Below are 22,889 nucleotides of genomic sequence, written 5' to 3' on the forward strand. Positions count from 1 at the left end.
GCATGGATTTGAGACTTTTTCCCCCCTTTTTTTGATAAGGTTGGTTAAAGGTTTATCAATTTTATTTATTCTTTTGAAAAGCCAACTCTTTGATTCATTGATTTTTTTTGTATCATTCTCTTAGTCTCTATTGCATTGATTTCTGCTCAAATCCTTATAATTTCCTCTCTTGTATGAGCTTCGAGTTTGTTATGCTCTTCTTTTTCTAGGAGCTTGAAGTTCTGCATTAGGTTATTTATTTGAGTTCTCTCTGTTTGCCTAGTATGGGTATTCTCTGCTTTGAATTTCCCACATAGAACTGCTTTTATTGTGTAGCATAGATTCCTGTATATTGTACTGGCATTATCATTTACTTGTAGATACTGTCTAATTTCTTCTATGACCCATTGGTTTTTCAGGAGGGTGTTGTTCAATTTCCATGTGTTTGTGAGAATTTTGTGGTTTCTTATGTTATTGATCTCCAATTTTATTGCACTGTCGTCTGATAATATACAGGGGGTAACTCCAATTCTTTTACATTTACTTAGGCATGTCCTATGAGGTAGCATGTGGTCTATTTTGAAGAATGACCCATGTGCAGCTGAAAAGAATGTGTATTCTGATTTTGTGGGGTGGAACACTCTGTAAACATCTATTAAGTCAATTTATTCAATAGCTTGGTTCAGTTCTAGAATTTCATTGTTAATTTTTGGTCTAGATTATCTGTCTATTTGTGATAGGGGGTACTGAGGTCCCCCACTACAAGTGTATTAGTGCTTCTTTGGTTTTTCATGTCCATTAATATTTGTTTTGTATAGTTGGGGGCATTCATATTTGGTGCATATATATTTAGGATTGTCATCTCTCTCTCTTGGATTGTTCCTTTCACAAGGATGTAGTGACCATCTTTGTCTCTCTTAATTAGTTTTGGTTTGAAATCTACTTTGTCTGCAAATAAGATTGCTACCTCTTCTTTTTTCTGGGTTCCTGTCACATGGATAACTGTTTTCCATCCTTTTACTTTCAGTCTATGATTTTTTTTTTTGAGTTAGGTGTGTTTCTTGTACTCAGCATATTGCTGGATTTTGCTTCTTAATCCATTCTTCCTGTCTATTTCTTTTGATTGGTGAATTGAGGCCATGAACATTGACAGTTATAATTGAGAGATATTGACTCATCCTTGTCATGTTGTTTTACTGTTGTTGGCTCTTTTATTTCTTATTTTTTTTCCCTCTTGCCCTTTAGTTTCTTACCTTGCCTGTTGGCTTCCCTCTGTTCAGCCTCATGGAGTTGTGACCTTCATTGTCTTTTTCTAGGCTATTGCTTAGAATTGTTTGTAGTGCTGGTTTGGTGTTCATGAAATTTCTCAGGTGTTTTTTATTGTGGAAGTAACTAATTTCCCCACTGATTTTGAAAGATAATTTTACCGGATACAACAGTCTAGGTTGGAAGTTATTTTCTTTTAGGGCTTGAAATACTTCACTCCAGGCTCTCCTTGATTTGAGGGTTTGTGTTGAGAAGTCTGCCATGATTCTGATGGGCTTTCTTTTGTAGTTGATGTTTCTTTTCTCTAACTGCCTTAAGGTTTTTGCTCTTCTGTTGGGTTTCTGGGATCTTGAGTATTATATGTCTAGGTGTAGATTTTTTTTTGATCATGGCTCATTGGAGTTGTATATGCCTCACTTCTCTGTATGTCCAATTCTCCACCTCTGTCTGGGAAGTTTTCTACTATTACTTCTGTGAATTTTTATGTCAATTGTACTTTCTTCTGGACTCCTATCATTCTTATTTTATTCATCTTTGCATCATCTAGCAGCTGCTGGACTGATTTCTCATGGTTCTTTATTATTTTGAAGAGATCCCTATTTTTGTGGTCCTTAACTGCAATCCTGTGTTCTATATCTGATATTCTATCTTCAGTTTTCATTAATCTGCTGTATATGCTTTCAATGGAGTTTTTAATCTCCTGAATGTCTGTTTGAATCTGTTTCATGGTTTCCATTTCTTTCTAATGCTGGGCCTTCATGGTTTCCAGTATGTTTCTGAGCTCATCTATTTTTTTTTATCTGTTTCTGTTCTAGAGCCTCTAATCATGTCTTTCACTCTGATCACCACCTCTGTAGTTATCTGGGAGATTATTTCTGTTTTGAATTTTTCTACAGCCTCATTCATCTGTTTTGTTATTTCCTGTGCTATCAGTTCAGGGTGTCCAGGTGGTTGATTGTCAGCCTTTTCCACTTTGTTTCCCCCAGAATTTGCCTTCTGTGGGGTGGAAGTCTGAGTTTGTGCCTTGCTTAAATGTCTTCTCATTTTTGTTTTTGGTACTGTCCTTGGTTTAATTCCTGGGTTGATACTTTGAAGTTGCTTATTGTAAGTACCTTTGTTGCTTGTATTTAGAACCCTTATGGAATGATTGCTTCTCAGAGGTGTCTTCCAGATATAGCTGGTCTTTAGATTTTGAGTTTCTAATGGCTCTGAGGCTGTCTCATGTTCATTATACCAGGAAGGGCAACTAATTAGATCAATCACAACATCTTAGCCCAAGTGATACAATCAGCAACACAATAGCATCAAGTACCTCTTAGCAAATGACAATTTGTGGTAGTTATTAATCTATCTCCTTTAGCTGTGTGAATTAAATCAAAATCAAGGACCAACCCAACATATGTTTATAGTAAATAAACTCTTCAATATAGCAACTTTACCCTTTGGGATAGGGAGTTAGAAGGAGTTGGGGAGGGAGGAATAGGTAAGTAGAAGGATAGGGGAAGGTTAGCAGTAAGGCCAGTGGGAACAAGCAAGAGAAGGAAAGACGAGAAAAGAAAGATAAAAAAGAAATATGAATTAGGGGTAGAACAGGAACACAATGGGATATGAAGAACAACATGGGACAGCAAGAGAGCAAGGTAGAGAGAGAGAGAAAGAAAAGAGAAAAGAAAGAAAAAAGAGAAAAATAAAAATTTTAAAAGAGTAGAAAAAGAAAAAAAAATTAAAAAATAAGAGCAAAAAAAGTGATAATTTTGAAAATAATAAATAAAAGATAAAAATGAAGGACCTCCTTCAGGGTATGTCTTTGTTGTCACAATAGACAGTGTGGGCAGCAGTATGAAGTTATAAGTCAATGAGTCTCAATAAGCCAGTCACAGACTCATGAGATTCAGGCAGATTTCTGGCTGTAAGTCCCAAGTTGAACTCCCTGTCCTCCTGTAGGTTTGAACTCTGCAAGGTTCTATTGCAGGTGCCAGCTTTCTTTCCCCTGAAGATGGTCCAGGTTTCGATGGGGTGTGTGTGTGTGTGATGATTCCTCTAACTTACCAAGTACAGTAGTATAGTGTGCCTTTATTGCAGAGATTCTCTTCACTTTTCCAGTAGGGTTCAGTTTTCATCAGGGAGCCTGAGAGAGGTCCTCTCTCTGTTGTTCACTTCTGCAGCTCAGGACAATGACCTTTATGTCCCCCTGTGCCTCTGTAGTGTAGAACCAAGTTTTTGTACAGCCAAGAGACTAGAGCTGGGAGGGGGCGCTGTTGTTGCAGGCATCTGTGCCACTAAGTTGGTGGCTGGTGAGCATGCCCAGAGATTCCTCACCACCTCCTGGTCATAAGTGGGCGGGGCAAGCCAGACAGAGTGGGGTTCCAGTCAGCCAGGGATCATCTGCAGGTGTGGCTATGCTGGCGGCTGGTCCCCTTTCCCTTTATTTCCCCCTTTCCCTTACTTACCCTATTGTTCTTCTTCAGAAGGCAGCTGGAGGGTCTACTTCCTCATTTCCTATTCTCTCTCTCCCTCAATATACATGCATATATATGTTTATATATGTGTAAATATATAAATGTATTTATGTATTTTTTAGATTTTTCTTATAAGAGAAAATATGTGATATTTAACTTTCTGAGCTGGCTCATTTCACTTAATATGATGCTTTCTAGTTCCATCTATTTTCCTGCAGATCCCATGATTTCATATGTATGCTATGTTTTTTTAAAAAATTAATTGTATTGGTATATTTTAGGTATAAAATATAATGAAATTCATCATTGGAGATATGTGCCTTTACATAATCTCTCTTGATTCTTATTTTTCCCAATTCCCCTGCCCTCCTTTCAACCCCTCCACCCTCTCTATTTGCAAAGACTTTGTTACCATTTTTTCAGTTTCTCATGTTAATTCCATTCCCTTCTTTCCTTTCCCCTACCCCTCCCACTTCCCCTTCCCCTTTGTACCTTTTCTTCCTATTTCACATTATCTATTATACCTTTTGATCCTTATTTACACTTCCAGTTTCTCACACCAGAGAAACTATTTGGCATTTACACATGTGCCCTCAATTTATTTCACTTAAGAGTATGGCCTCAATGTGCATTGATTTAGCTATAAATGTCTCTAATTTCTCATTCTTTATAGCTGAGTAATACTGCATTTTATTAAAAAAGCCACATTTTCTTTATACAGTCTCCAGTTGATGGGCAACTGGGCTATTTCAAGTTTTAACTATTATAAACCATGCCACTATGAACATGGGTGCACATATATCACTGTGGTATGATTCTTAATTCTTTGGGGAAGATATCCAGCAGGGGAATAGTGGGGTCAGTCCTGGTTCTTTGAGGTATCTCCATACTGATTTCTACAGTGGTTGCACCAGTCTACATTCCCGCCAGCAGTGGAGCAGTGTTCCTCTTTCCCCACAGTCCCACCAGCATTTGTTATTGGTTGATTTCATGATAGCAGCCATTCTTTCTGGGGTGAGGTGGAATCTCAGTGTTGTTTTCATTTACATATCTTGAATGACCAGTGATGCTGAGCATTTTTTCATATGCTTATTTGCTGTTCCACTGCTTTGAGAAATGTCTGTTTCTTTTCAGTTGCCCATTTTTGGATTGCATCTTTAAATTTGGGAGGTCTGATTTTTAAAAATTTCTTTATATATTCTAGATAGCAGACCTTTGTCTACATAGGAGATCTGATAGTAGACCTTTTAACAGCTGTTAAAAATGTTCTCCCACATTGTGGGTTCTCTCTTCACAGTGTTGGTGGTTTCTCTTGCTGTGCAGAAGCTTTTTTAATAAAAAGATCTCATTTATTGATTCTTTGTGCTAGTTCATGTGCAACTGAGGTTTTATTCATGAATTCATTTCTTATGCCAGTATCTTCAAGGGTTCTACCTAACCTCTCTTCCAGCTGATTTAGTGTTTAATATTTAGATCTTTAATCCATTTAGATTTTAGTTTAATGCATGATGAGAGATACAGGTCTAGTTTTAATCTTCAGCAAGTTGAAACCTAATTTTTCCAGCACCATTTATTAAAGAGGCTATCTTTCTTCAGGTGAGGGTGTTTTGCTCCTTTGTTGAAGATGAGGTGGCTTAGTATGTCTGGAGTTGCTTCTACAACTTCTAATCTGTTCCATTGATCCTTGGGTCTGTTTCTTTGCCAGTACCATGCTGTTTTCTTTTTTTTAAATCACAGTAGCCTTGTAGTTTCAAGTAGGGGGGTGTGGTACCTCATATCCTGTCTTTTTCCCCCAGAATTGCTTTTTTTTTTTTTAACTTAAATTCTTTTATTGGTACATTTTAGGTATACAACACATTTACATTTCTCATTGGGAACATGTACCTTTACAAGATGCATCTGGTTCTTCCCCCCCGCCCCCACTAACTTTATTGGTACATTTTAGGTATAAAATACAGTTACATTCATCATTGGGATCTTGTACCATTACATGAGTCTCTTGGTCTCATTTTTTTTCCACTTCCCCTGCCCTCTCTTCACCCACTCCACCCTTCCATACTTGCAAAGACCTTGTTTCCAGTTTTTTCCTCTTCTCATATATTTTTCCCTTCTTTCCTTTCCCCTACCCCTCCCACTTCCCCTGCTCTTTTACACCTTTACTTCCTATTGCACAATTTCAATTAAACATTTTTAAAATTAAAATATCAAGACTTAGGAAACATTATCACAGATTTTACACAATTTAAAAGGATACAGAAAGCATATTACAAAAATCTTTTTTGAAATAAATTTGACAACTTCTAAGAAGTAACTTAGAAGACAAATTAATGAAACTCACTCTGGAGGAAATATAAAATTTAAATAGCACCTATTAAAGAAAGTATATTTCCAGCTTGAAAACCTACCTGTATGACAACAGCAGGCTCATAAACATTTTAACTGATAAATTATATCAAACAATTAAAGCAGGAAAAAGAAGGAACACTTCTCCCCTCATTTTAGGAACTCAACATTGTGCTAATCCTAAAACTGGATAAAGATAATAGAAGAAAAAAGTATGAACATAGATAGAAATTTGTTTAACAAAGCAAACTTTTAGAAGTCAGATCTGGCGGTATATAGAAAGTGGTTTTATTATAGTGTTGGTTCAGCATTGGAAGATCCACCCCCAAAAGTCATCCTTTTAATAGAGGAAAGGAAAAAACCATATGACCCTGTCAGTAGTTGGAGAAAAAGTATTGGACTAAATTCCACAGCTGTTCATGGTAAAAGCTATCAGGAGACTAGAAGTAGAACAGAACCTTCTCAATAGATTAAAGACATGTACTCCATACTTCCAGTGAGAATGCCTTATATGAATGGAGAAGATACAATGCTTTCTCCTTAAGGTGGGGAACAAGGGCAGATATGCCCACTCTTCATCTGTCCATTAAATTTTGAAACATAGTCCTAAAGCAAAATAGTCTGGCAATAAAGTGACACAATTAGGATAGGATTGGCAAGGTAGAAGCAAAATCTTTATGTGTAGATGAAATGATCATCTACAGAGAAAATACTAAGAAATCTCTAGGAGCCCCTAGAACTTGTATTTGAATTTAGCAGGATTAGAAAACACCAGGTATATATAAAAATTCAGGTCTGTGTATACTTGCTATAAATGAAGAATTGGATATTGAAATTTGAAAGTTATGTAGGAGTAAAAAGGACCTAGAAAAGTAAAAACTAAAGCAAAAAAATCAGTGTTGGAAGACGTTTAGTACCAAATTTTAAGACTTCCTCTAAAGCTATAGTAATCAAGGCAGTGTTGGTGTAAGGAAAGACATAGACCATTGGAATAAAACAGAGAATCTAGAAATAGAACCACACATGCATGGTCCACTGAGTTTTGAAAGATTATTTAACATTAACATTTTATGGAATATAAACTCAATTCAATAGCCGAGGAAAAGATAGTGTTTTCAGCAAATGGCACTAGAATACCTGGTATCCGTATATAAAAAATTAACCTCAACCCTTTATTTCCATACATAAAAATAACTTGAAAGGATCTATGAACCTAAATATGAAAGCCTAAAAGTATAAAACTTTAAGAAGAAATTATAAAGGAAAATGTTTTTGAATTTAGGGTAGGCAAGAACTTCCTAGGATACAAAAAACATGATGTATAAAAGGAAAAAATTGATAAATGAGATTCCATCAAAATGTAGAACTTTAAATGGCATCACTAAAATTAAAAGTAGTCCTTAAACAGACCATATTTACAATGCATATAACCTATGACCAGAATATATAAAGAACTCTTACAGCTCATTAATAGACAACCCAATTAAAAAGTAGACACAAGAAGATGATAAGTAGGCAGTATAGCACAAGGAAAAGTTTGCAACAGTAGAATTAGAAAAATACTAATCAGTACAATAAGAAGATTGAATTATACACTCATTAGGGAGATGAAGTCAAAAGTTTTAAAAGCCTTGTCATGACTTTTCTTTTTGTTGGATTATCCCCCTTTATGTTTAATTTGTCACACTCAATGGACTCATTCTTCTGGGCTTCCTGGGGTTGTGATCCTCATTGTGTTTTCCTAGGGCATTGTCTAAAATTTTTTGGAGTTCTGGTTTGGTATTCATGAAGTTCCTAAGGTGCTCTTTATCATGAAAATATTTTATTTCTCCAAAAATTTTGAAAGATAGTTTTGCAGGGTACATCAATCTCTGTTTGAGGTTGTTTTCCTTTAGGGCTTGCAATATATCACACCAAGCTCTTCTTGCCTTGAGGGTTTGCATTGAGAAGTCTGTTGTGATTCTGATGGACTTTCCTTTGTATGTGATTTGTTTCTTTTCTCTCACTGTTTGTAGAATATTGTTCTTCTGTTGGGTTTCTGGAATCCTATTATATGCCTATGTGTAGATTTTGTTTTGATCAAGGCTAGCTAGAGTCCTATATGCCTCACCTATCTGTATGTCAAGTTTTTTCCCCTCCTTGGGAAGTTTTCTGCCATCACTTCTGTGAACATTTTTTTATGTCATCTGTACTCTCTCCTCTTTCTTCATTGATTCCAATCAGTCTTATGTTATTCTTCTTTGCATCGTCTACCAGCTGCTGGATTGATTTCTTGTGTTCCCTAACAATTTTATAGCAAATTTTCTTTTCCTGTTCACTAATTGCAATCTTATCTTCTATATTTGATATTCTGTCCTCACATTGGCTCATTCTGCTGTGTAGACCTTCGATGGAGTTTTTAATCTCCTGGAAATCTGTTTGCATCTGTTTTATGGATTCCATTTGTTTGGGATTCCATCATGTTCCTCAGATCCTCTCTTTTTTTTCTGTGTCCTCTCTAGATTTATTAATCATGTCATGCATTATGTGTACAGTCTTTACTGTTATCTGAGAAATTATTTCTGATTTCATTTTTTCCAGATCCTCTTTTGTTGCCAGTTCAGGGAGTTCAGGTTGTTGAGTGTCAGATTTTTCCATCTCATTTCCCTTTAGGGTTGCTGTAGGTGATCTGGAAGTCTGATTTTGAGGCTTGTTTGTATGTCTTCTCATTTCCATGGGGGGGGGGCGAGGGCGGTGCTTCTGGCACCTGCACGGCTCACCTTCTCTGTCCTAGGAGCGTGGAATGTTGGTGGGTGTCCCTCCTTCTGGATGCTGGGACTGGCTCACCTTCTCTGCCCTAGGATTGTGGAATGGCTGCAGAGGAACCACCTCCTGGGTGTTGGGACTGGCTCACCTTCTCTCACCTAGGAGCCTGGAATGGCCGTGGGTATAGTTCTTTTTCAGTTGGATCTTTCTCTGCTTTTGGAGTCAAAGTAACACTTGCTTCCAGGAGTGAATTTGGGATATTGCTTCCCTTTCAATTTCATTGAAGACTTTAAACAGTAGTGGGTATAGTTCTTCTCTAAATGTCTTGTAGAATTCAGCAGTGAAGCCTTCAGGACCCAGGCTTTTCTTAGTTGATAAGTTTTTAATTACATTTTTAATTTTGTTGATTGATATTGAATTGTTTAGTATTTTTAGATCTTCTTCATTCAACTTTGCTAATTCATATATATCTAGGAATCTGTCCATTCCTTCTGTGTTTCCATCTTATTGGCTTATAGGTTCTTGAAGTAGGTATTGATGATCCTCTGGACTTCTGCTGGGTCTGTTGCTGTTTCACCCTTTTCATTTCTAATTGCATGGATTGTTCCTTTTATTTTCTTTTTTTGATAAGGTGGGCTAAGGGTTTGTCAATTTTGGTTATTCTTTTGAAGAACCAACTCATTGATTTTTTGTATTGTTCTCTTAGTCTGCATTGCCTTTGTTTCTGCTCTGATCTTCATAATTTCCTCCCTTTTATGAGCTTTTTGTTTGTCCTGCTGTTCTTTTTCTAGAAATTTTAGGTCCAACATCAGGTTATTTAATTGGGCTCACTCTGTTTTCCTAATATGAGTATTCACTGCTATGAATTTCCCTCATAAAACTGCTTTCACTGTGTCCCATAGATTCCAATATGTTGTATTGGCGTTGTCATTTAATTGAAGGAACTGTCTGATTTCTTGTTTAATTCCTCTGTGACCCATTGGTTATTCAGAAGTGTGTTGTTTAATTTCCATGTGTTTCTGAAATTCTTGCAGTTTTTTTTTGCTATTGATCTCCAATTTCATTGCAGTATTGTCTGATAATATACAACGGACAACTTCAATTCCTTTGCACTTACCTAAATATGTTCTATGAGTGAGTATGTGGTCTATTTTGGAGAATGACCCATGAGCAGCTGAAAAGAATGTGTATTCTGATTTTTTGGGGTGAAACACTCTGTAAACATCTGTTAGGTTCATATCTTCAATAGTTTGATCGAGTTCTTGTATTTTATTGCTTTTTTTTTGTCTAGTTGATCTATTTATTTGTGACAATGGGGTATTGAGGTCCCCCACTAGTATTGCATTAGTGCTTATATGGTTTTTCATGTCCATTAGTATTTGTTTTATATAGTTGGGTGCAGTAGTGTTTGGTGCATAGATATTTATGATTGTCATCTCTTGCTCTTGGATTCTTCCCTTTACAAGGATGTAGTGTCCTTCTTTGTCTCTCTTAATTAGTGTTGGTTTGAAATCCATTTGATCTGCAAAGAGGATAGCTACTCCTGCTTTTTTTTTGGTTCTTCTCACATGTGATATTGTTTTCTACCCTTTAACTTTCAGTCTATAAGTTTCTTTTTGAATTAAGTGTGTTTCTTGTATGCAGCATATTGTTGGACCTTGCTTCTTGACCCATTCTGCCAGTCCATTTCTTTTGATTGGTGAATTAAGACCATTAACACTGGTGGTCATACCTGATATATTTTGACTTATCATTGTCATGACTTTTTCTTTTTGTTGGATTCTCCCTCTTTGCATTTAATTCTTGTCATGCTGGGCGGTTTCATTCTGCTGGGCTTCCTGGGGTTATGATCCTCATTGTCTTTTCCTAGGATATTGTTTGAAAATTTTTGGAGTGCTGGTTTGGTATTCATGAAGTTTCTAAGGTGCTCTTTGTCATGAAAGTATCTTATTTCTCCATCAATCTTGAAGGATAATTTTGCAGATTACATCAATCTAGGTTGGAGGGTGTTTTCCTTTAGTGTTTGAAATATTTTATTCCAGGCTCTTCTTGCCTTGAGGGTTTGCATTGTGAAGTCTGCTGTGACTCTGATGGACTTTCCTTTGTATGTGATTTGTTTCTTTTCCTTAACTGCTTGTAGAATTTTGTTCTTCTGTTGTGTTTCTGGAATCTTAACTATTACATGCCTAGGTGTAGATTTTTTTTTTTTTTTGATCATGGCTAGTTGGAGTCCTATATGCCTCACTTATCTGTATGTCAAGTTCTTTTCTCCTTTTTGGGACATTTTCTGCCATGACTTCTGTGAACAGATTTTTTTATGTCATTTGCACTCTCTCCTGTTTCATCATTGACTCCAATCAGTCTTATGTTATACTTCTTTGCATCATCTAGCAGCTTCTGGATTGATTTCTCATGGTCCCTTACTATTTTAAAGAAATTTTTATTTTCCTGTTCATTAACTGCAATCTTATCTTCTATATCTGAAATTCTGTCCTCACATTGGCTCATTCTGCTGTGTAAGCTTTCAATGGAGTTTTTAATCTCCTAGGAATCTCTTTGTATCTGTTTTATGGATTCCATTTTTTTTCCTATTTTGGGATTCCATCATGTTCTTCAGCTCCTCTGTTTTTTTTTTTTTAATCTCTGTCTGCTCTAGATTTATTATTCATGTCCTGCACTGTGGACACAATCTCTGTTGTTATCTGAGAAGTTATTTTTTATTTCATTTTTTCCAGATCCTTTTTTGTTGCCAGTTCTGGGAGTCCAGGTGGTTGTGTATCAGATTGTTCCATCTCATTTCCCTTTGGGATCTCCTTAGGTGATTTGGAATTCTAGATTTGAGACTTGTTTATTTGTCTTCTCATTTCAGCAGAAGCAATCTGCTATGCCTTTGTTGAGACAACTTTTTGGTCGCCTGGTGGTCTTCAATTCTTATCAAGGTACCCAGTGGCCTTTTCTCTGTTGCTTTCCACTGTTCCAATGTCTAGATGCAGAGTGGTGGCCTTCTGGATCCCTGAGCTGTCCTGTTGTCCAGGCACATTTCTGGGTTCAGCCTGTACAACTTGCAATGATATCTAGGCTTTCTTCTGGCTAGGGCCTGCTCTCCTACATAGCTGTTGTTTGGGAGGGCCTTTGGTTGTGCACACCAGTTGCTCATGCCTAGGCAAGTTTCTGGCTAGGGTCTGCACATACTTACCAATGGTATTGGGGCAGGCCTCTGGCTGTTGCATGTGTACCTGTGCAGCCCTTTTCCTGGAAGGTCTTTGGCTAGGGCTTGTGGGCTCATGTGGTTGGAGTTGGGGCAGAACCCTGGCTGGATCTGGCTGCAGTCACACTGCTCTTGTCCACACTAGCTTCTCCCTGGTATCCATGTGCACTTCCCCACACTACGTTTTCTTTATGAATTAATCTGTTGGGCATCTAGGCTCTTTCCACAGCTCGGTTGTTGGGAATTGTGCAACTCTAAAAATAGGTACACATTTAACACTATAGTCTAACTCAGTCTTAAATTTTTCTAGGAATATGTCTAAGAATGATATAGCTGGGTAAAATGGCCCAGTGGCAAGGAGAGTGTTATGGCTTGTATCTACATGTCCCTTGAAAGCCTCATGTGCTCATAGAAGTTTTTATGAGGTGGCTGGATCATGGATGTGTTAACCTAGGATTAATGGTGTGTGATAACTAAATGGGTTTAGCATAATTCTGGATGTGGACATGGAAGCCCTACTTTGGGTGTAGGTGGCACCAATCAATGGGTTTGTGGCCTGGATGGAATATAAAGGGAAAGATGGAAGGCAAGCTCATTTGCAGCTGCTTCCTGCCTGGTCTGCCATGGAAGGTTTCTCCACTGTGATGCTCCTCTGCCTTGCCTCCCTGTCTTGGAGCCAGCCAACTATGGGCTGAAACTTCTGCAAATTCTAAGCTGTAATAAACCTTTCCTCTTTTAATTTGCAGTGTCAGGTATTTTGTCTCAGCAGTGAGAAAATTAATTAAGACAGAGAAGAAACCCTGAGTGTGGATTTTGGGTTCATTTCATAATGCTCTTGGTAGTCACCACTTCTGGCTACTGTAATCCTCCAAGTTTTAGTCTGAATTTCCCATGATGCCTTTGATCAGGGAGGCTTTCTCCTCTTATTATCTCTGACTCTGGACTGTGTCCTGGTTGGAGAACCACTCAGCTGCTCCGGCATGGAGGATGATGATGTTTGGAGTGAGTGCCCAGTTGTGCCCCCTCCTTTCCTCAAAAGTTTTGTGTATCTCAAGGATGGAATGGTCTCCAGACCTGCATTGGAAGCAGCACCCTGGTTGGGGGTGGCTCTACTTCTCATACTACCTTTCCTCTTTTCTGTATCACACTTGTTCCCTATCCAATGAAAGTTGTATTGCAGTGGTGTCTTCAGCACTTCATGTGGCCCCCACTGACCGACCTTGGTGTGACCTTCGAGTCATCTGTTAGTGCTGTTTTCTCTAGGCCACCATGACCCAGAAACTATCCTAGGTGTACTTTTTTGTGTGGGACTTGGGGATATTTCTTTTCTTAGATGAGTGAGAACTTATGCTCTCTATTTTAGCTTTTTAAAGCTGATGTAGGAGATGGAGACAGATCCAGAAACATATAGCTAGATAAAGGTTCAGCCTAATTCCAACCCTGACACACAGCTACCTCAGGCAGGATATCTGTTTTCTTTTCCTATGCCATCTCCACACATTCTTGTTATCTTTATATGTCTTTGGTGATATGCAAATTCTTTAAGCAAGTTTCAAGTGTGGAGTTTGCTTTTTTTAATAATGCTAGCACAGCATCCTGATCATCTTATTCCTATTATCACTGAGTCTCAGTCTTCCTATCAGAACCCATGTGCACAGGCTGAGAGGCATAGTAAAAGTGAGCCCAGGAAGGTGTAAGGTTGTGCTGGTTTGCTATAGCTTAGACAACTCAGTTTTGGTAATGACTTTCTTCCTCCATGCCATGGCATGGTGCCAATATTCAGCCAAACATCAATAAACATGATAGGTCTGTCTTACCTTTCTAAACCCTTTAAGTATTACACTTCATGATGCTGGCAACTGTGCTGGTTACTGGGCAGAAAAGGAAACACACAGAAGTGTCTGTGTAGGAGAAATGGCTGGGTCATCCAGCATGTCTAAGGTAGCCCTGGAGCCCAGCCTGAGAGATGGCATCCTGACTCAGGCGACCCACAGTCTTTGTGAAGCCAGGAGCAGGGCAAGAGAGGGACACTGCAGCATCCAGTCTGAGAATGGGTCTTTTCCACTTTAGCTGTGGATCAGCAGTGAGACTTTGGGTAGGTGTCAAAATGATCTCCAGTCCCCATGCTCCCATTGGTCATATGAAGAGGTCTTAAGAGGACTTAACCAATTCAGCTCTAAAACACACACACACACACACACACACACACACACACACACGTATCTTTGTTTGTGATATAATTATAAATAAAAAGGCAAAACATAGGGTAGAAGTCTTTCCCCTTTATTCTGGACTGACTGCATTTTTCTCACTTTTTTCCACCATTTTTCCTTCTTTGTTTTGTGCTCACCTAGGTGTTAGAACAAAACTTTGCTTCATTTTGCTTAAACTTTTTCTTCCTTTCATGCTTTAATTTCTTTTACTTATTTTCTCTCTTTTTCCCTTAAACAAGGATTAAGAAAGGAAGAAATAGAGCAAAATGATACCTTTTGGTCAGAATTTTTCTTTAAATTATGTTTGTGGAAGTCCAGCCTTTTCATATCCTATTTAATACAGTCCCTCAAAGTCATTTTCAATCTCAAAGTCCTTCTCATTTTTTCCATTTAAAAAATAAGAATCTAATTTCTTGCTTTTTAAAAATTAATAACAACAAATTGGAATTGTAATAAAGACCAAATGGAGAGTTATTATGAATGTCTGACATGGATCTCTTTTGGGGAAAATGTATGGGAAACATTAAAAGAAAAGAGCATATTTTTCATCCCACTTTTTATAAAGGAATCTCATCGTATGAAATTTACATATGGCTAGCAAAGTATGGAAAGAGAATACATTGTCAAATCAGGCAGCTAGATTTAAAATAAAGTTAACCCATTGGTAAACTCTGGAGAAATCAGAGATGATCTCTGATCGCATTGTAGGCTGTTGTGGAAATATGCTGGATTTCATATCAGGGGATTTGACCTCTCATTTGGCATCCAATAGCATTGTGTGTCCTCTGGAAAGTTGCCTCATTCTTTGTAATGTTCATGAAGTGAGTTAATATCAATGGCTCCAGTCTCTCCTACGGATTGAAAAGAAATTCCAAAGGGTGATCAAAGTTTGGTAAATGTTTAAATTAAAAAAGAGTGCATAAAAGTCATATTTATAAGAATGATAGAATAAGCGTGTTTGAAGTATTTGAGAGGGTTTAATGGCAGTGTGCCTCTTACTGTAATAAATTTTTAATTTAAGTATTTATTGTAGTTTTTAATCACCCCCTCCTTGATCAACTGCTATAGCAATTTTTGGCAAATAAAAACTTTATAATGTGTCCTCATCTACCTTATTCACCAGATCTGGCACAGTATGTCTTCTGGTTCTTCCCCAAAATCAAAATGATCATAAAAGGTAAATGTTTTGAGTCAATTCAGAGCATGGAGGCAGCTACCACAGCACAACTAAACACAATCATAAAAGAGAACTTCCAGAACTGCTTGAGAAAGTGGCAAGAATGATGGGAAGTGTACCTGAAGGGAGGGAAGTATTTTGAGGGGGATTAATGGCAATGTGCTTTTTTTACTATAATAATTTAAAAATATTTACCCATATGGCATTTATTTTGATTAGGCCTTGTGAAGTACCTCTACATTTGCATAGAATGAAAGTGGGCATTTCATTCCATGGATTGAAAGAGAGGCAATTGGTCCCAAATGAGTCCCAGTCTCTCCCAGTTTACAGGGTCAGGGACACAGACTCTGCCTCCCCATGTGGATGTGGTAAGTGACTAAGGTGCATGCAGGATGGAAGATGCTTTTCTTGACAACTTGGGTAAACACAGTCTTTTTACTAATACTACAACTTTTAGGGCCTAATCATTGCTTTGGAAGATGGAATTCCAATTATCCTTTGGTGTTTTCTATTTTTCTTAGTTACCTTGTATTTAAAAATATTTTGAGCCATAGGATCTTGCAGATTTTCTTTTCTACATATATCTTTAATGTTTATTTCAACTATAGCTGAGGCCATATTATTGGGAATAAAGTTTTTACTGTAGGCTTGGTGGGTATGTTATCAAATGTATAGGAATCCCTTCTTTCCACGAGAGATTTGTTTTTCATGGTTTAAGTTACTCATCTTCTACAGTGGTCAAATATAGAAGAAATTTCCTTTTTAATTGCATCTTTTTGGTCGTGTGATAAAATCTCATGCTGTTCTGTTCTGTTCTGTCCCACTTGGATATGAGTTGTCCCTTTTCCCCAGAGGAACCATGTTGTATATACTATCTCCCTGTTAGTCACTGAGAACTACCTTAGTTTTAGATCAACTGTTGTGGTGTTATAGTGCTTGGATTCATCTTACCCTTATTTTACTTAATGGCTTCAAATGCAAGAGTGGAGATGCTGGCAATTTGGTTATGCTGAAGAAAAGCTATGGAGAATTTCTATTAAGGGAAAAGTTGAAAGTTCTGGACTTCGTAAGGAAAGAAAAAGTTGTGAGTTGATGTTGTTGAGATTTATATGAGAATAAAACACAACCTATGTAAGGTTAGCGTGGGTCTATGGTTTCAGGGACCCACTGGGCATCTGGGAATGAATTTCTGTGGATAAGGTGGAGCACTGTATACAAAATATGCAACCTTCTTTGTCTCTCATAGCTGTCGAGACTGAATTTGGTCCCAGCTGGTATCTACAGGATCCCAGCTCCACAAGGATTTCTCTGTGGGATACTGTTATGATTACTTCCTTAGTTGTTGGGAGCAATGCTACATAATTTTAGGGAAAAATCATTTGGTTAGCCTAGTTCTCCTGCCTACAGCCCAGCTATGGAATTCCAAGACATAATTCCATTTTGGCCTCGGGTCACAACTGAGACCTCTGTGATCTGGTGATGATGTGATTCTCCAGGACAAGAAACATCCTGGGAGCTGAAAACATCCTGGGAGGAACAAACATCTGCTCAGTTCCTCATTGTTCTTGGATTGTTACATCTTGTTTATGGGAATGTACTGAACTCTCTGCAAGTCATTGTTTACATTTGTTTCTCTCCATGTACTGAATAAAAGGTGCGGTAAGCTGGGGGTTTTTGCCTTTGCTGCCCAGAGCAGCACTAATCAGACCCAAAGCTCAGCTTCTTCTCAGTCTCATTTTTCTACCTTTCCTGTAATTCACCTTGTGCTGCCGTGGCTCGCAGGAGATTAGGACTTACTGCAGAGGTTCTAGTAACGTCATCTTTCCCTGTTCCCTACACTTAGTGAGGAAGAAAAAATGGTTTTAAAGTCCTCCTTGGTTTTATAGGGAAGATTCTAAAATGACAGAAAAGGCACCCAGATGCTGAGATTTATGGCGGGCTTCACTGGGGTCTGAGTGAGGCTTGTATCTGTTCCAGCCACATGATTCCTGTCCTCCTCCAAACTTCGAAGTCTCCACAGAGCCTCTGTTTTGCAGTGTCAAACAATCCAGCCACTGGTGTTTGCATGCCCAGGTTCTGATCATTATTACTCTGCTTAGCAGATGTGCCCTAGCTTCCCTTGCCTCAGCTCCCTTGTCTGTAAAAGAGTATAATCACAGAACCCACCTAATGAGTTACTGTGAGGATAATGATAGCAAAAAGCATGTAGCTCAGTGCCTGTTACACATTATGAGTTCAATAATATTCAAGGCTACTCAGCAGCTACCACTGTTATGAGTTTTATTTCGTTACCATTACTCATGTGTTTTCTGTGTCTCTTACTCATTTGAACAGACGAGAACTTTCTCTGCTTTTAAAATTTTGGCAGGAGGGTGACCTAGCATTTCTCATGGGTACCATCTTTTAGGATCAGTATATAACAGAAACACAGTAGATTCCTGGTGGCTGCTGTGAGCCCAGGCATCCACTTCATGGGATTATTCCTGTAATGTGTGCCCTGGGTCCCAGGGTGCTGTGCTGGAGGCAAACAGTGCTGGTCCTGGTATCTCTGCTCAGAGGAGAGATGGGAACCAGCCCGTCGGCTCTCCTTTTACAGAAGCTACTTCTCACTCCCCATTTTCCTCATTGGTGATTTCCATCAGTAGTGTACTTTTGAGGAGTAGCATTACAGAAGCACATTTTATCCTGAAATGGGATTATAGGAAGATGAGAAAGCTAAAGGCTCATGTGTAACCACTGGGTCAAGGGTGCCAAGACTGGTTCAGAGCAATTCAGAAAGACATAATATGCATGGCTGCCCTGTGCAGATTCAAAGCCAATGATCCAATTGCCACTCACTTGCTTTTCCTGAGTTCAAATCAGAGCCAATTTCCTTCACCTTTTCCCAGTGGCTCGATTTCCAGTCTTCTCATCGCATTGGCTTTCTAATTACTCTTTCCTCCAGATGTGGTCTGAGCAGATAGAGTGCGTGACCTCTATCATTATTTGGGAATGAATAGGTATATGACTCTGTCTGAGATTGCATTAACATTTAACAAACACTGTTGCATATTGAGCTTACTGCCAAAAAGTTGGAGGTTTTGTCCTACACTTCCTCTCTTGTGTCCTGCCACTGATTATTTTAAAATTTAATACAGGACTTTCAATGAACAAGAAAAATGCCTTTTGGCCCATAAAATTTTTTCTGTTGTGGACTCCACTCACTTGTAGCAATGTTTGCCTTTCAGTAACTCCCAGTCACTTTCCATCACTCACAGTACCTTATGTTGTACTTACTCTGAACTAGGAAACTCAGATAACCCTTTTGTGTCATCTCCAGATTTATCATCTAGATATATTGTCCATGTTGCAGTATAGAATACTTTTCTCTTTCTCTCTCTTTTTTCATATTATGTCTTTCATTTTGTTACATATAAAACATTTATATATTTGTTATATAACATTTGTTATATAACATTTTTTTAATATATATATATCTTGACTTAGTACAATTGTACAATTATCTTATACGTTCTTTAGCCTCTTAGTCTGGTTTTCAATTTGTATATATCATAATTAACTTTGTAAGGTCTTATAAACAATTGAGTCTGATATTGGAAAAATAAAAGGGGGGTGAGATGAAGGAGAAAAAGGAAGGAGAAATTGAAATGTGTTATGCACATGTGCTAGTTCCCTACAGTGAGTGTAATCAGTATGTACTGCAAGTGTGTACTAATAAAAGTAAAAAAAAATTGAAAAAAAAAATTTATCATTTGCCAGCACAATGCACAGAAAAGAAATAAAGATGAACTTCCCTTTAACCACACTTGAAAACTCAGTTTTGTGAAATGTCAGGCATAATTCACGTTGTAAAAGAATTCACTTAAGGACAAAATATAACAACTTACTTTGACATTTCTTAAAATAGCAAGTTATAGCATTCATGAATAGACTGATTTAAGAACATTAAATTTGCATGCTTTCATGAATATTTTCCTTTAATTAAATGAGAACTTCACACTAAGACTCTTAACAACTTACCACCATTTCAGCTGCAGTTCGTTTCTGGTTCCTCTGCGTGGTCCTCAGGGGCCCCAGGGTGTGGCAGAGGCTCCTGGGCCTGGAACTGGCTTCATCTCTTTTCTCTCAAGTCTTTCATGTGGCTCCAGCTGCACTGCATCTTTCTGTTTCTTCCAGACACTGTGTTTACTTCCTCTGCATTTGCAGATCTCTACCTGAATTGCTTTTACCCTGATCTTTGATTAGTGACTCCCTTGTCCTACGGTAGTTCCAGCCCCTCGGCCAGCCCCTCGGCCAGCCTTTCCCTGGGCCTCTGTTTAATGCTGTCTCCCCTACCTGTCCAGATCCTGGCTCATTTCATCTCTCTTCCAAGCCATAGCCCCGTTTTGTTTTCCATATAGAACTTTTCACTAGCACAGCCCTGTCTCCTTAGGCCCAGGCAGTCACTATTGATTTCTGCTTTCTTGGTACAAATATTAATCATTCTCAAAATTGTTCAGGTTTAAATGCTAAATTACAGCTTTCATATTTATCACTTCCAGAAATGATTATGCTTAATTGTTTTTTAATATTCTTCTTTCATTTTCTTCACTAGAATGTAAGGAACTAGAGAACAAGGATTTTAGACAGGTATTTAGTTAGTTGCTAGGAATACAATAGTGAATAAAAAATTCTAAATGAACTCTGATTCTTATATTGCACTATATGCAAAAATTAATTCAAGATGCATTATAGACCTGAACACAACAGATAGAACCTTAAAGTTTTAGGAAAAAAGAATTGGAAAATATGTTTACAACCTTAGGGTGGGGAAAATTTTTCTACACAAGGCATAAAAAAGCACCAAGTATACAAGAAAATAACAGATTGATCTTTATCAATTTCTCTTCATTAAACATATAAATAAAATGAATAGTCATGTCACAAGCTAAGAGAAATATTCACAAAGCCTGTGTCTGAAAAAATGACTTGTACCCAGAGTATTCAAATAGTCTTACAATGATAAATTTCAATAATAAAAATAAAATAAAAAATGGACAAAAGATTTGAGCATTTTGCCAAAGAAAAAGATGTGTCCAATAAACAAAATTAGATAAAGGAAATTAAAGCAACCAGTGAGAAGTCCCTTCATCCCCTCAGTGGCTGAAATAAATATATTGAACAACAAAATTGACAGCCTTGTATGAAATGATACAACCACTTTGGCAAGGGGTTTGTCATTTTGTTACGAGCATATGTCCATCTTATGATTGAAGAATTCTATAGGGTTTTACTCTGAAGAAATGAAAATGTATGTTCACCAAAAACCTTGATAGGAATGCAATATTTCTTTTTGGAGAAAGAATAAACACACTGTAGTATATCCACGCAACAAAATACTGTACAAAAAAGAACAAATTATTCACACAGGGCAACAATAGGGAAGAATCTTAAAAATACTGAGTTAGGGATGCCAGTCACATAAAAGTGCTTTTTATAAGATTTCATTTATATAAGTGTTATAGAAGGGTAAAAATCAATGTGATATTAACAAGTAGGGTCAAGTTATAAGAAGATCTTTTGGTCATAATGTTAAGATTCTATATTTTAACTTTGCTTTTTACATACTTTTACTAGTACATGTTTGCAGTACATAATGATTGCATTCATTGTAGGGAACTGGAACATATACAAGATGGTTACATGGATGTATACAATTACCAATGAATGATACACTTAAGAGATACAAAATTATTACTCAATAAAAACAAATGAAATTATAAAAACATAATTTTCAACAAGATATATGTTGAGCCTTCTGAGAGCATCACGTACCAACACGTTTATAGTACTGTATTAAGCACTTTCACATTAGTTCTTTAAGTTAACTCTCACAATGAATGTATCACATTTATACCATTATTCCCAAACTGAGGGCATAAATGGCTTACTTTATGTGGAGCAAAGTCAGGCCTGAGACTCACTGGTCACCTCTCTATGCCATGCCTTCCCAGGAAACCATGATTGCACTGCTATTGCACTCCTCTTATCTCAGAAAACTCCTGTGGCAACATTTGCTGCTACACCACTGAAATACCTATTTCATTTGGAGCCTTCACTGTTCAAAACTGGAATAGCAGCCTTGAACACATGATTATAAATTTTATGGCATCTTTGGATTTAGAATTCTGACCTATCTTAGGTTCACCCAAGTGTCTGAGTGAAGATATTTTCTTTGCCTTCACTGCAGGATGTATGGACTCCATCACACCTGGGGCCTCTTTCCCAGGGTCTGGAGATGCCTCAGTATATCCCCATCACACTGTAAGTTCCCACCACCATACCACCATTGCACCATACTTTGCTTTTCTGTTTATGTATCCGTCTCTCTCTCATTCACGTCAGAGCTTTCCTGCCTGTGGGTAGAGAAGACATTTTGATTCCTCCTGTAGCCCAGCACTTATAGTCTCTGGAATTCAAGAGCCTGTCAGTGACTATTTGGGTAACATGATCTAGCAGATAGGGCAAATGCCTTAGGCAAAGCGAGTCATCTTACCACAAATACACTGTTGGACTGATTAATAACTTGTTGGGAAATAAAGGTTATTTAAGATGGAGTTGATGATATTAAAAAGAATATTCTCACTGATTTTTCATACTGAATAGAACTTGTTTGCTCATCTGTGAATATGCTGGACAAGGCAGGAATCATAGAAGTTTCATGTGATGTACAGTCTACAGCACTTTGGAGAAGTATCACACATCACAATTGCTTAGTAAATCTTAAATGAATGAATAATTTTTTACATTGATTAATGCATGTGCAGCTCTGCAAACATGAAATATGTACATATATATGTATATGTATGTATGTACATATCTATTCAAACTTATCTTTTCCTTATTGGTTGTGATTTTTGTGTCTTGTTTAATAATTCTCTCTTCATCCTTAACATTATTTGTCTTACATTTTCTTCTAAGATTTTAGGGTTTCCTTTATACATATTGGTATTTAATTCATCAACAAATTTTTATTTAGGACATGACCTAGGTATCTTCTTTTTAACACATACATGATAAATTTCCCCCACTCTGTTTATTGAATATCTTAGCATTTATTATATGATTTGTAATATCATTTGTCTATGTTCTGTGTATGAATAGGTCATTTTCTGTATTTGTGTTGGCATTGAAACCAATGTTTCAGTTATTACAGTTTTATAGTAAATCTTGATACTTGGTAAGGCTTTTATTGGTTCTATTTCTTTCTTTCTTTTCTTTTTTTTTGGTACCTTGGGTTGAACTCAGGACCTTGAGCTTGTGAGGCAGGTGGTGGAACCACTTGGTCCTATTTCTTCTCTCTTCTTGCCTTGCTTATGAAAAGTTTCAAAATGCCTATTTTATATTTTGTTAGAACTCATTTGTTTCTTTTAAAAAGATTTTGTTAACTTAATGTTATGTCTGCCCTGTTTTTAAATCTTATTCTGAAAAGTTTTAATATTTTTGACACAATTATTTTC

The sequence above is a fragment of the Heterocephalus glaber genome, unplaced genomic scaffold (assembly GCF_053883595.1).
Source record: "Heterocephalus glaber isolate CG9 unplaced genomic scaffold, H.glaber_assembly_v1.0 deba00000818, whole genome shotgun sequence".
Taxonomy (NCBI): Eukaryota; Metazoa; Chordata; class Mammalia; order Rodentia; family Bathyergidae; genus Heterocephalus; species Heterocephalus glaber.